Genomic DNA, 8,042 nt, shown 5'->3' with positions numbered 1-8,042 from the left:
ACAATATGTTCAAGGTTGATTGAAGAAGAATCAAAGAAGGTATGTTTAGTGAAGTTTCCAAGCTTAGATAAAGTAGAATAAATGCAAGGTTAATGTTGTTCAAAAAGATAGAAAATTGGGTTTGACAAGAACATTGAATTTTGGATGTTTGAAACAAGGGATGTTGTTCTTCTTGTCCATATAAATAGATGTTAAAAGTAATAAGGGAACACATTGATTGACAGACTAGAGATGGAGTTCTTATTTGTGAATATGTCAATGGATTTTTGCTAAAACACTACTAAGGTTTTTCTTTTCAAGCAACGGTCCATATAAAAATTAATAAGGGAACATTTTAGTTAGAACACTAGGTGAAAGTATTCTTGTCCATATAAATAGATGTTAAAAGTAACAAGGGAACACATTGATTAATACCTAGAGATGGAGCTCTTATTGGTGAGTATGTCAATGGATTTTTTTCTCAAATACAACAAAGGTTTTTCTTTATAGTTGGTAAATTTTATTTATTATGAGAGAGTAAATTTAAAAAAGAACAATTAATCCAATATTACATCAAATGTGTGTGTAATAGATTCAAGTACTAATCAGCCTTGTGTTATCAAAGGAAAAATCTAATCAATAATAGATTTAGCATCGAATTCTGATGCTTTTTTTTGAAGAGCTTAGTCTTTACGAGTTAGCCAACAAAATAATAAGATTTGTCTTTATCTTCTCCCCTCGTGTATGCACTTAGGGAGTTTTTATCAATGAGCTACCTAACAAAATGGTGAGTCTTCTTTTGCTTTTACTCCCCTCCCCTCCTCCTAAGTAGAAGTCATTTGCATCAATAAAAACATCCCCACAAGCACATATAAGATGCTTGGACACTCTCATGCTTCATCATATAAACCAAGTGGATTCTCCTTTTAGGAATCCTCTATCTAAGTCAGAGCATCCAACAATAATACATGCACCATAAAAATGGGGAGAGAACACATAACCGAATTCTCAACTTCACAAGGCTAAGAGTTCCTCTTAGGTTACATATGTTTGGGCAAGGAACCTACGTCTCACGACACTCCTGCGATAAAACACCTGCTAACCGAGATTTATGTGCTCTAAACACCGTTTTGAGTATCTCATTGACCTTGGCCAATCTGCTTGTGTTTCATATGTACACATGAAAAAAGCTGATGCACCAATCTAAAAATCGATGAGCATCTTTTCTATAAATCACATAATGCAGTTTTCGACAAAAACAACATCTCTACTTAACCAAAATCCGCTTTGAGGTTGGATGGTAGAGTCTATATTCCTTGCTTTCTAAACTAAAAATAACACTTTTATAATAAAAATTTCCATTATGCACCTTTCTATGCATAGAAATTAAATTCAATGAAAACAACACTTTTATAATAAAAATTTCCATTATGCATCTTTCTATGCATAGAAAGATGCATAAAGGATTTATTTATTTCAAAAGTGTTATTCTCATTAAAATTGATTTTATGCATAGAAAGATGCATAAAGGATTTATTTTTATTTCAAAAGTGTTATTCTCATTAAAATTGATTTTATGCATAGAAAGATGCATAAAGGATTTATTTTGATTTCAAAAGTGTTATTCTCATTAAAATTGATTTTATGCATGAAAATATGCATAAAGGATTTATTTTTATTTCAAAAGTGTTATTCCCATTAAAGTTGATTTTTATGCATAAATAGATGCATAAAAGCATTTTTATAAAGGTGTTATTCCCACTGAAGTTGATTTTCATGCATAAATAGATGCGTAAAGAATCTTTATATCAAAATTAGAACTCTCTTAAATTCTAATGTTTAAATTCTATGAATAGATGTAATAAGATGTGATGAGAATCAGATAGATGTGAATGAATGGATGGATGGATGTGATGTGAATAGAGGTAATGAGATATGAAGTGAATAGATGTGATGAGATGTGATGTGAATCAGATATGTGTGAATGAATGGATGGATGAATGTGATGTGAATAGATGTGATGAATCAGATATGTGTGAATGAATGGATGGATGAATGTGATGTGAATAGATGTGATGAGAGGTAATGAGATGTGAGGTGAATAGATGTGATGTGAATCAAATAGATGGGAATGAAAAAAAAAAGCTTCACGGACCTATCTCACATCGTGTGAAGTAGAGACTATCTTGCGCCGTGAAGTAGCTCGCATGAGGTAGATTTTTTTCTTCTTAGGACCAATCTCACACCATGAAGTAGAGGCTATCTCACATTGTGACTTAACTTGCGTGAGGTAGTTTTTTTTTTTTTTTTAACTTCACTGACCTATCTGACGCCGTGAAGTAGATGCTATCTCATGCCGTGAAGTAGCTCATGTGAGGTATATTTTTTTTATTTTTACTTCACAAACCGATCTACTGTCGTGAAGTAGAGGCTATCTCACGCCGTGAAGTAGCAAACATGTTGGACAAGAAGTGAATGAAACAAGCCCAAGCCTTAGAGGCTCCCTGACCCCATTCAAAAGTTAATCATAGAACCAGTAATAGGAAACCTTACAGCATGCCAAAGGCCATAGCCAAACTTGTAACCATTCTTAAGAAGATACAAAAAGAGCCAGTTCAAGAGCCTATGCTTGTGGAACTAATTCAACTGGATTTTGCATTACTAGATTTAGTGAAGGAGGACAAGACTTTCATCATAGAAGAGGGTCATACACCATGATCCTCAAAAGGCCTTACATAAGAGATGTAATGCTGGTTCATGTGATTAGGAAACCAATTAAATTTGTATAGCAAGGATAACCAGTCCTTGAAAATAAACTCAAAAATAAGAAAGACTCATCCCATGGTCAAGGCATTCTCGCCAATGTGTCTGATACAATTGCCCAAACCACATCAATTGATATTTGTAGAGCTTGTAATAGGATGTTGGATGGTGAAGATGAGAACCAAGAATATAATATGAGCCTGTCCCAAAACCTACTGACTCTGAGGATTGGATTTGTAACCATAGACACTCTTCCACAAAAACTCAGGACAAGGTTTGGATAATTAGATGGTGGCAAAATCACATCCCTATTCGTGCTTAACACATTTGAAATAGAACTGGTGGTGGTGGAACACGGTTGCCTTCAGCTAGAGTTCCCCTCCTAGCTGCCTTGCGAACGTATTTTTTTGCCGAGCAATTTCCAACAAGCGAACGTATTTTTTTGCCAAGCAATTTCCAACAAGCGAATCTTCCTTTTTGGCGAGCGCTTTTTTCCTTTATCTCTCTCTACTCTCTTTGTAGTATGTATCTCTCTCCCTCACTCACATTCTCTCCTCTCCATACCCAATCCCTACACTCCCTACCTCTCTATTGTCCCACTCTATCTCTCTCTCACTCCCTAATTTACACTCTCCCTCTCCCCCTCTCTCTAACATCTCTCTATACACCACCTCTCTCTGCCCCTCACTTATTCTTACACACCCTTAGAACAAAATATTAGTACAACATCCTTGCAACAAAAAAGTGGACAAATAAATTAGTGAAGAAAGTGTAGCATTCTATTCCATCCATTAATCATACATAATGTTTAAAGTGTTGCAATCCCTTCCATCCATATTAATAAAAAGTCATGTCATTACATACAAAAAAGGTCTTCATGCCCTCAGTGGACAAGGACATTAGCCATTGAAGTTTTGGAATCCCTTTGCATCCATATTGTTCAAAAGCCAAGTTCAAAAAACCAAAAAAAGGTCAGCTTAATAATACAAATATTTGTACTTACACTCTAGGCCAACTCCGGGTATGTCCTGTGTCTATTCAGAGCCTCAGCGACATCACTTTCAGTCAACATTGGTTGATGAATAAACCTTGGCTGAGGTCGAGAACCCTCAGGTGCACAAAGTATAGGTGCTTACATGCAAGATATGGATTCCTCTTTTCAATCCTTCCCATGAAATCTGGACAAGTGCATGTTGGATGGCCTTTGATATGCACATAAAGTAAAATAAGCTATTTTTTCTTGAGATGTATTTTGAGCCCCAAAAAGCTACTTTGAGTATAATCAATTAAAATACAGCAAGAGGAAGTGTGGGCTTACTCTTATGCAGGAGAAAATCGAACCCAATCTTGTGTTCTTACCTCTACTCTTTTATTTTTATGAATTTAATATTTGAAGGATCCTCGTCACCACCCAATAAGTTTAATATACTAGTTAATTATATTGCCGTTTCCAACAAGTAGTCCATAAGGGTTTGCATAAAGGGAAACATTCTCTAGTGCTTCCTAAAGAGCACCTCTAAAATTGATTTCAGAAAAATACATGTTTTAAACATTCTTTGAGTTTTGAGATTTATTTTCTATATTTATTTTACTAGGCTCACATGAATTGACTCACGTGTTGAGTCTCACCCCTATTGATTCACGCTTCTTGCTTCATGTCTAGCTCTCACGTGTGTTGACTCATGCCTATTAACTCATGATGTCTATAGGCTCACGAGTGATGCCTTTTTTGTTTGAACTTGGCTCATGTACTTTATTTTTATAAAATAGGCCTACTTGGGACATGGAATTTTATGCACTAGACTTATGATAGGGTTGGTGTATAATTATTGGGAAATAATTATACTCTAATACTCCAATAATTACAAAGGACAAGAGTTTTCCTTGAAAATTGTAGTTGGGTACAGATTGTATGACAAGAAAATCCTCAAAGGGCATGAGTAAGTATGTCCTTACAAGTCTTTAAGGCAGCGATAATTGATTAGTATATTATGAGGTATACCTACCTTTGGACTTATATATGGAGTCAGTATTAGGTATACCTACCTTTGGACTTATGTATGGAGTCAGTATTAGGTATACCTACCTTTGGACTTATGTATGGATTCAGTATTAGGTATACATATCTAGTTGATTAGGACAATATTAGGTATACCTACCTAATTGATTGGTATAATATTAGGTATGCCTACCTCTGGACTTATGTCAGGTCTTCAGACGATGGCTCACATGTTCAAACTCACTGCTCACGTCTCCAAGATCACGGTGGCTCAGATCTCTAGGCTCGCGTGTGTTGACTCTCGTGTTTACCTCACATCTTTTTTGCGAGACTATGGGCTCATGTCTCTCAATGTTTGGTCTAATTTTTAAAGTTTTTTAAGGTTTTTTAGGCTTTATGAGAGATGATTAAGGATCCTTATCGTAGCTAATGGTGATTATGCAAGTGTTTAACTTTTTGATTGCTTTTTTGTTGGTTCACCATGCTTGTAAGTTATTAATTCCAACAATGTATGAAAATTTATAAAATGCGTGAACAAAAATCAATTATCCTACTCTAATCCACACTTAATGAAGCTTAATGCTTATGCTTTCAGGGTGGATAGCACTTCTCATCATAATTGGTAAGCTATTTCTTGGCTCATTGCACTGAAATCTAAGCCTTTTGGGCATGCAAATCAACAAAAGAGAATGCCCTAATGTAAATTAACTTCAAAACACAATTAAAAGCAACAAAACCAACACATTGAACAATGAAAAACCGTATGTTTTTTGAGGTGTGACCTCTTAATATCAACACTAGGTAATATTGGGTAGTCTTAATAGCTTGGAATGAACAGATGAATGAGCTAAGTCCTAGACTAGTTACCATCAGTGGCGTAAAAATATGTTCAAACCTTAGCCTTGCCTAAGCATATGTCGTTGGGTCTTGCCTTAGAGAGGCAAATACAACTTCTCAATGTGGATGCATCCGTCATGTCCTCACTCAATTATCACACCTTGGAATGCTCCATACCGATGGGGTGACGGGAGAGCTCTCTTCGCCTAAATGGAGGCAAATAGAGATTGTCCTTCGTGATGGTCCTCTCACAAAAGGTGGAGAAAGAAGAAGCTAATGAAAGAGGGAACCTACAAGAAAACCTATTCAAGCAAGCAGGTATATAAGTCACTTATATATAAGTATACAAGCATGAATCCAATAGCATACAAGCAAGCATGAGTAGAGAAGAGAACAACTTACAAGTATTCTATTGCAAGGGAATAATTGTATATTGCTTATTGTCAAAAATGACTTATATACAAGTGAGTAGTTTTTACACTAAGCCAGCCAAACTTAAAAATGGTCCACCAACATGTATTGTTAGTCTTAAGCAAGTATGTATACGAAGTCCTTAGACTTTCCTTATTTGACATTAAGCACAAGGTAAGGCCACTTTATTTATTCCACTGCCATCTTACAAAAGGTAATAAGTGCCCATTTGAACAGGTAAGATGAAAAAGTGCCTTAGGATAGGTCAAGTGGGTGAGACCATGTTAATCTACGAAGTAGTTAATAACTTGTTGGAAAGCTCCTAGTACCTATTCATTTTGCTTCAGGCAATGCCCTATATGCCTCTATTTCTACTTTCAAGAAAAGTCAACCACTTCAAGTTGACCCATGAAACAACATTGAAATCGAGAGGTATATGGCTTGAATGAAAGTTAATTGATGAGGCTTTTAGACCAAGTTCAGTCCACATAGATTTTGACCAAATTAGGGTTTTATGTCCGATCAACTTTCTCTCTCATTAACCTAGAATTCGTTGAGGTTGACGGCTCATCTCATAGCTCTTGGATAGTGCTTTCTAACCATTATATTCATTCCATAAAAGCTCGAAGAATCCGTGACTAAAGTAGGGTTTTGTACCTCAATTGTGAGCAGTCAAAATTACCAAAATATGAAATTCTTCTACAACCAATACAATTGGAATGTGTCAATACATGTCAAATGATATCCAAAGCATCATCCAATGCATAAGAAGGCCTCCCATGATGTCATATCCGATACATGTGTTCAACCAATATGTCAACCGTCCATGCATGTGACCTCTTCAATGCCTTTATTTGCCTTTGTTCATGAGCATCAATACATTCTCATGTGAACCGAGTATGTAATGAGGATAAGTTTACTGTTGATGATGAGGTTATCCCATCTTCCTCCACACGTATCTAATCCTCCCACTACCACCTTTTCAAAAAACACTTGTGGATAGCAAAATTTAAGAAAACTCTCCCTCTTGGCTCCTCTTCCATCTCTAGCCAAGAGTACCCTCACAACATACTAAATTCTATGAACTTGGAATTGAAAGTTGCAACATAAAGAGCTTGCAAATAAGGTTTATGGAAAAGAGCACTTACAATCCATAGCATGGATTGTAAGTGCTTCCACCATTTTCATAATCCATATACATGGCTCTCAATTCCAACGACCACCATTGCATCAACACATGTCAACCAAGAAATGTGCCCTTATGAAGGCATGTATACTTGCTTAGAAAGGTAAAGAATTACACAAGATTCTTCCCAGTGCATTTAAATGCTTCCAAATCCATCAAATTGCTTCAAATACCCCTCACTCACCTATGCTTAGGCAAGCCTTGAAGTAGTAGATCTAAGTGCATTTATTGTAGGCGACCAAGAAATGTGCCCTTACCAAGGCATGTATACTTGCTTGGAAAGGTAAAGAAATGCACAAGATTCTTCCCAATGCATTCAAATGCATTCAAGATTCTTCCCAATGCATTCAAATGCTTTCAAGTCCATCAAATTGCTTCAAATAACTCTCTCCCCCTTAAGCTTAGGCAAGCCTTGAAGTAGTAGATTGCTGTAGGTGTCCAAGAACAAGCTCCCCTTCACCTCAAAATCCGCCACCTTTTGCTAGCCTTTTTGCCTCTTGCTATTTCAAGTGCCAGAGATGAGATCTAGCTTGGTAATGCTCCAAAAATGCCTAATACTTCTTGTGTAAGCTTGGGAACGCTTGTGAGAAGCCTAGGGTTTATGAAAAGGCCTCAAAAGATCGTAAAGTTTTCAAAAACTCAGGAAAATATTGTAGAAGTCAAAATTGGTAAATCTAGGCATCTCCAAACAATTCAAGAAAGCTTCTGCCAAGCTTTGGGAAGATTGTAGAGAGCTATGGTTTGAAAATAATTCAAGAAAAAATTAAAAAATAAAGGAAAGACCTGAAATTTAAAAAACTAGGGTTCGTGGAGCCTTGATAGCACTGCAAGAAATAAAGGTTGCACTCATCACATAGAGTACACACA

The sequence above is a fragment of the Cibotium barometz genome, chromosome 23 (genome assembly GCF_041138505.1).
Source record: "Cibotium barometz isolate CiBa-2024 chromosome 23, ASM4113850v1, whole genome shotgun sequence".
Lineage (NCBI taxonomy): Eukaryota > Viridiplantae > Streptophyta > Polypodiopsida > Cyatheales > Cibotiaceae > Cibotium > Cibotium barometz.
This window is presented reverse-complemented; position numbering follows the sequence as displayed.